This window comes from Mya arenaria, chromosome 5, assembly GCF_026914265.1.
Source record: "Mya arenaria isolate MELC-2E11 chromosome 5, ASM2691426v1".
Lineage (NCBI taxonomy): Eukaryota > Metazoa > Mollusca > Bivalvia > Myida > Myidae > Mya > Mya arenaria.
The window spans coordinates 28,538,854-28,547,207 of NC_069126.1; positions in this window are offsets into that span (position 1 = coordinate 28,538,854).

An 8,354-nucleotide genomic window follows, 5' to 3' on the forward strand; every position below is an offset into this window, starting at 1 on the left:
AATCAGCGCACAATATAATTATTATAGGAACGTCGTTAGCTATTGTTTTGATATAATTTTCTGTAAATATTGTTTTAGATATCAAGGTGACTCGTTAAGACATACAATTATTTTATATATATTTTTTTTTTAAACAATAAGAAAAAAAAGCGAAAACAGTTATTTCGCGGACAGCATGTCCTCTAGGTCTAAGCTCGGGCACCATATCCCTTTCCCCAATATAGAAATATGCTTTGAGTAAGTATTTGTAACATATAATCAAACGTTACAATTAGAAGAAGTTGTCAAAATCCAAAAAGAGTTGTCTGTATTTGAATGTTTCTTAGGGTTGTTTTAGTAAATCAACATACTTTAGAACAAAGCAATTGTTAATATATTTTTCTATCAGGAAATGGTTTCATGCTCATATATTAACAAATTAAACTCCAAAGCATTCAGTGTCATTTTAATATTTCAATGATTCAAACTCATACTTCAAATCCACTTCAATGCTCTTCATTTCAAGAAGCAGGAAATATGAAAACTTCCTGATCTCTTAATGGCGGTAAACCTTATTGCAAACGTTTGTATATCCTCATTATTATCACAGTCAATTGCGAAGATAAAAGTATGGGATATAAAATTTTCATTTTTAAAACAGTTTATATTTTATATTTGCTACCTTGTCTTCATTGTCAAGGTAAGACAAAACATTTTATTTAATGACATGCACACATTAAATGTGAAAATATTTTGTTTATTTTAAGTCATTTGTAATCATTTGATTCTATGACATATTTGATGAGGGAATATTGTATTTATATCAAACTGTATAAATCATAATCATGAGAAACGTAACAAGCAGGAATGGGTATTTTGTTTTATATGCCCTATATACCTTGCCTCGACTACAAATATACTGGCGGTGCTCATCTTATGATATTTTTATTAGCTCATAATACTTCCAACAGAATTGAAATGACTTTTAAAACTGACAACTTTATGAACAGCCTATTTAATCTCCGTTTCAGGTAGGGTTTGCTTTAAATGTTTCTCGACATTATTATGTATTTGAGAAGCCGCATTTGGTTTTTAAACATTGTATAAACTGTTCCATACTTTGTCTTTATCAAGTGTTCTTGACAAAAGAAAATCATTCATTGCTGCATATAATACCTCTATTGAATATTTAGATCATGAACAAAATGAATTCAGAATATAATTTATGTTAGGAATGGGTCGTGTTATATTTCTCTGAGAACAGCTCTTTACCTATCGTGGGGAAATGATTTAATTCATAAATACATTAAAACGCCATCTTTCGAAAACCCATTATTATACTATGCCATTTAAAACTGCTTGTTTTATATGGCTAAATTTAAATTGTAAAAGTAAGTCGTTTTAAAAACGCATGTAAACGATCTAATTATAATGCATGGGTATCTCTTTGATGCGTCTTAATAATGCAATTAATCTTTCAAGGTACTTGTTTCAGCGACTTAATCTTTAAAAAAATATACTGAAACAAGAAAGTTGTTTGCGCGCATTAGTGAGTCAAGAATGTGTCATCGTTTTCACATAAAAGGCACATGTACTGCTGCAATCTGTCCTGCATAAAATGCCACATATTGATGTTAAAATGTCATGTAAAACACAAGCACTGCAGTTATCATTCATGTCTGAAAATCATAAGCACTTCAGTAATTATTCTTTTCTTACAAACATGAGCGCTGCAGTTCTCTTTATTATAGTAAAGGCACAGGAACTGAAGTTTTCATTCTAGTATCATTAACCCAAGCACTGTGGATTCCGTTTTTGTATACCAGCACAAGCACTGCAGTTATCATTCTAGTATCATTAACCCAAGCACTGTGGATTCCATTTATGTATACCAGCACAAGCACTGCAGTTATCATTCTTGCAAACGAACAAGCATTACGGTTATTATTCTTGTTTAATCACACAAGCAATACAGTGCCTATACTTGTATAAAAGCACATACACTGCAGTTATCATTGTAGTATAAAAAGCACAAGCACTTTTGTGTAAAAGAAATCAAGCACTGGAGTAATATTCTTATATAAAACACGAAAAGGCAGTTTCATTCTTTTATAAAAAAAAAGCACGAGCCATGCAGTTATACTTATTGTATAAAAGGACAAGCTCTGCAGTTATCAGTCTTGCATATCATGGTATAGCTTAAAAAAGTTAAATATAAGATAAGTTTAATTTATTCTTTATTTTAACCATTGTATATTTTACAACGATTGTGAAGGAAGCTATGATAGCTTATACTAAGTCTCTCTCGTTGGCACAATGTTGCGCGAGAATGTGGTCTTGTGTTGTGGGGGTAACCGGAGTACCCGGAGAAAACCCATTTGTCCGGCTTGGTGACCACTAACCAAACTCACATGCGCCCAGGCTGCACCATTTGCATGCAACATTTATCTTGTTATCTTGCAGTTTAACTTGTTAGTTGTTGTATTTGATCCGGTAACTCTTAATCAGCGATTACTTGTCTACGACGGTTTATTTGTTTAACCCTTTCTTGAGAGTTTAAATTCATTTCGATTGCATTGTTTTGTGATTGCTAGTGTTGTTAAATATGTCATGTCAATTTGTTAAGATATACACATATTGTTTGTATAAAACTAATAATAAAACAATTAGAACATAAAACTAAAGCTAACTGTTTCGTGTACAGCATGCTGTGCTCGTGTCATCTAAGTCTGAGGTCGGGCACGATATCCATTACGCGATGGTAAGCAGCTATTGGTATTATTTTTATAACACATATACACAAAATACAGTTTAAGAAAAACTTGTCACCATCACCATTGAAAATCAATTTGTCAACAGTTGGGTGTGCATAAGGGCTTCATTGGTTTTAATCAACAAACTTTAGAACAAAGCTAAAATTTGTGTTGAAATACTTTTGCTATCAGAGAGAAAAAAGTATTGAGATGCTTTCAAACATAAATCAACTTTTTTATTCCTTAACATACACAAATGAACTATTAAGACCCGAAACCTTCTTTTTAATGAGTAAATAATTCAAACTCATACTTTAAATCCACTCTACATCCTCTTTATTTGAAGTGTCGTAAGTAGCAGGAAAAAGAGACCTTCCTTATCATTCAATTGCAGTGAAAACTGGAGGATTACATGTACACATCCTGATTGATATCTCAGTACAATCCTTAGCAGAAAAGATGGATCATATATTTTTCATTTGGAACATTGTTTATATTCTGCTTTGTTTACCAAGTCATCAGTGCGCAAGTGGTGAAACATTATTTAATGACGTTTATACATAACAATAACATCAAATGAGTAAAAAGACATTTTGAAGTCGTATTTTATCTTATTTTCCTCTTTATGATGTATTGTATTATATCACACTGAACTTAGTATCATGAACCGCAACAAGCAGGAATGGGTATTATAGTAAATACAAGAAAAACTGTGATACAAAGTATCACAGCGGACCCACAAACATATCTACCATATCAATATTTTGAAGTTGGTGATGGCTGATGTCGAGTCAAGGCTCTGAAGGAATTCAGAGAGACCTATTTTGGTAAAACATTAGTATATGCACAACTACAGTTTATATTAAACACTTCTTTCAGGTTTCAGTACAACTATATGTTTTTATGCCCCCGAAGGTGGGCATATTAAAATCGCACCGTCCGTCCGTCCGTCCGTCTGTCTTTCCGTCCGTCCGTCCGTCTGTCCGTCCGTCCGGCTCTGTAACTTTCCCTTGTATGGACAGATTTTAAAATAACTTGCCATATGTGTTCCACATACCAAGACGACGTGTGGCGTGTAAGACTCATGTCCCTACCTCAAAGGTCAAGGTCACAATTAGTGTTTATTCACAATGGAGTGCTGCATATAAGGACATAGAGTATAGGTTGTCGTGTCCGGGCTGTAACTTTCTCTTGTATGGACAGATTTTAAAATAACTTGTCACATGTGTACCAAATACCAAGACGACGTGTCGCGTGCAAGACCCGTGTCCCTTCCTCAAAGGTCAAGGTCACACTTAGTGTTTATTCACAATGGAGTGCTGCATATAAGGACATAGAGTATAGGTTGTCGTGTCCGGGCTGTAACTTTCCCTTGTATGGACAGATTCTAAAATAACTTACCACATGTGTTCCACATACCAAGACGACGTGTCGCGTGCAAGACCCGTGTCCCTACCTCAAAGGTCAAGGTCACACTTAGTGTTTATTCACAATGCAATGCTGCATATAAGGACATAGAGTATAGGTTGTCGTGTCCGGGCTGTAACTTTCTTTTGTATGGACAGATTTTAAAATAACTTGCGAAATGTGTTTCACATACCAAGACGACGTGTCGCCTGCAAGACCCTTGTCCCTACATCAAAGGTCAAGGTCACACTTAGGGTTTATTCATAATGGAGTGCTGTATATAAGGACATAGAGTATAGGTTGTCGTGTCCGGGCTGTAACTTTCCCTTGTATGGACATATTTTAAAATAACTTGCCAAATGTGTTCCACATACCAAGACGACGTGTCATGTGCAAGACCCGTGTCCTACCTCAAAGGTCAAGGTCACACTTAGTGTTTATTTACAATGGAGTGCTGCATATAAGGACATAGAGTATAGGTTGTCGTGTCCGGCTGTAACTTTCCCTTGTATGGACAGATTTTAAAATAACTTGCCATATGTGTTCCACATACCAAGACGACGTGTCGCGTGCAAGACCCTTGTCCCTACCTCAAAGGTCAAGGTCACACTTAGTGTTTATTCACAATGGAGTGCTGCATACAAGGACATAGGGTATAGGTTGTCGTGTCCGGGCTGTAACTTTCTCTTGTATGGACAGATTTTAAAATAACTTGCTACATGTGTTCCACATACGAAGACGACGTGTCGTGTGCAAGACCCATGTCCCTACCTCTAAGGTGAAAGATACACTAAGTGTTTATTCACAAGGGAATTCTGAATATAAGGACATAGCAGTGTAGGTTGTCAAGTATGGGTGGTATTTTTTTATGTTCAGAGGCAATTTAAAATAACTTGCCATATGTATTTTACACGTAAAGGCAAGATCAACTTTTCATGTACTGACCTTGTTCGTAGGTCAATGTCACATTCGGGGGCATTCGTCACATACTGTGACAGCTCTTGTTCTACATGTTGTGAGGCTAACATTTAAAGCGACATTTACAATTAAAATAATTGGTTCAAACAATTGTAAATGAAACACCTGAAAAAAGTACTTTATTCGGGATATCTTCTCATCTCTTCACCAAACCAGCAATAAATAAATAAAATAACTCAATTCATTTTAATGAACTGCTATTGTCAATAAAGAATACACAAAAATCCGTCTTTACGTACACTTTAAGGAGTATATATAATAAACTAAACAAAATAAGTCTTTAATTTCAAACTTTTTTTTTTCCTTCTTTGTCTATATGGTCAGCAATTGGTTAGCAAATCTACTCTATTTCTATATCGTCAGCTAACTCGTCAGCACTTTAGAACGTGCCCAGAAACGTTGCGGAAACAAACGTACGAAAGACAACTCTGTAAAATAATAGACTGTGTCTACATTATTAATGTCAAAAGTAACACCGTTTATTTAATGACGAGACAATCATTATGGTAAGAACGACAACTCATGTATTCAAGGGAAAAATTGACTGTGTCTACATTTTCAGCTCAAAAGTATTTGATTTTTTTAGGAAAAAGAGACGCATATTTTCAACCAAGTTCTTAAGTCTCCATAAACCTTTTACTCACCACGTATTAAATATAGCGGGCCGCTGCAGCGGCCCTCAATGGCGTAAGAGGGAAAGATCGCTTCATTCCATGCATCGACTGCAAATACACTGGCGGCGCTCATCTGGTGATTTGCTTAGAAGCTCATAGATACTTCCAACATAATTGAAATGAGGTTTAAAACTGACAACTAAGAACAGCCCTTTTCTTCTATCAACGTTTCAGGCGGGGTTTGCTATAAATGTTTCTATGCATTCGTATGTGTTTGCAATGCCGCATGATAATACATCTAATTGTATACATTTTGCATACATTGTCTTTATCAATTGTTTTCGACAAATAAAAATCATTCTTTGCTGAATATATGTATTATCTTAAGTTAATTGTTAGATCATGAACCAAATTAATTCACAATGTGATTTCTGTTTTGACAGCGGCGTGTTATATTTCTCTCATGCAGATACCGTTATATATATAAAGAAAACACGTAGAATTATATTAAATTGCTTCATGTGTGGCCTTGCTAAAATGCTGATGTAATATTTAAAACCCTAAAAAAGTGCGTTGTGTTTGTTTTATGGTATTATAATTCTATCAAAAACTGATCCTGAAATGAAGTCCAGTAATATTAGAAGTGTCAATTATCTTGACTATAAAAACATACATTTGTTATCACCGTTCAATTTGCTTTTGCAGAATGTGGCACATTACGGGCCTTAAATACCGACCACATCAATCCAGGTGACGATGTGAGGCTAGAGTTCTCAAATATCATAGGTCAAAACACAGGTTTGGTCCGATGGTGGAAAAATAGAACTGTAAAACTAAACACCAATTTACCGCGTTTCTCCATTGTCGTTCAACACGGTCGTGTCACGTTGACAATACGTAACGTCACAGCTGAGGACAACGGTCGGTACACTGCAGAATTAGGAAGCATTCAGTGTAAACCACCGAGAGATGTTTTAGTTACGGTGAAAGGTAATCGTAAACAAAACCGTTATTATTATATTTTATTTACATATTATCTGTGTTGTAAAGTGCATGGTTTACCATGAATGAATGCATGAATGTAATGTTCAAATGATGCTTAAGTGTCGTTTGAAAAGAAAAGTTTAAACCATTTATATCTTATAAAATGTATATCAATTTTCTACCCAGAATTGCTTAAAGTATATGTTTCTACACAATCTAATATGTATTATGTTGTTATTGCCATCATACGGTCAGCAACGATACGGATCTATAAGGACAGATGACAGAAGCGGAGTAGAACTGTATCATTGATATTTATATTGATCATGTGTGAATGAATATCTACAGGATGACACGATCTTCGCCAACCCATCAATAAAATCTTCCGTTGAAAACTAACAATATTTAGCTATAGGACTGTTCAGTATTTCAAAGGGTCAACATTATAATTAAATTGTTCAATAAGAAGGCAGTACTTATCCAAATTTCCTAATTATTTTCTTTCAGAAAATCAACAGTCAGCCGTTATTGATTGTAATCATTTGAATCGGTAAAATAAACAATGGCTGACACAGAATGTCGACAGTTTACAAAATAAAATGAAAATTGTAAGAACCGCGTACAAACGAGCTAGTTCTTATGATTTGGTGTCTTTTTTCAAGTTTGTTTTTAGTTCGGTTAACCTATAAATTTTCTCGTTTGAGCGTCCTAAGCTTTATAAGCTGCTGAAACGAGACAGTTTGTCGTTGATTCGAGTTCTTGAGTCGTGAAAGAAAAGTTGTGTCGAAATAATGTTATATGAAGTATCCAATCGATTTAATGACTTTATAAATCGTTCATAACAAATTTTGTTGGTTAAATTTAAAATATAAGTTTATAATAATTCATTTTGAACCATTGGGTAAGCATTTTTGTGACGTTGTCGTCATGCTTCTATGACAGTGCCTTTAGAGGAAAGAATGTATTTGCCCGTTTTAGTTTTAAATTGACCTTAACTGCGGTTCATTAATTACCATAAACAAAACAGGAAGACCTTTGAATGCAGACAGAAACACTCGTCTGTAAATCAAGGCGAACAAATAAACATTAATCCTGAGGACTTATCTTAAAACAACGACACATGTATTGTTAGTCTTCAGATTCGTTGTTATGGGAGTAGTCTTTATCTATCTGTAACGTAATATGTTCAACAACCAATTGTTTATCGTAACAACAAAGCCATCGTCTCCATGAGAGACAAGCCCACGTAAGATTCTCTTGAAGAAAAACAAAAACAAATGAATAACGACAATAAAATCTTAAATATGGTAAAAAAATCAAAAACCTACTTCGGCGATAATTCATTTCACCTAAATAAACAAAGAGGAAAACTGTATTCAAAAAATAAAAATGAAAATAATGTTGCTCGTGTTCATACTGCTTCAGTCTCTCACCATACATATTTTAGCGATAAGGACGAACAAAGTTCGGGGGCATCTTGTCAAGTAAACAAATTTCATTTGAATCAATTTAAACGTTATCCTTTATGTAGAGGTCTTGGACGTTTAAATTTACTAAAGACAAATAAACAATATCCATTACGTATTAAACTGTCACTGTAACAGAATGTTAAGGAAGAAAAGAATACCATGGATAAATG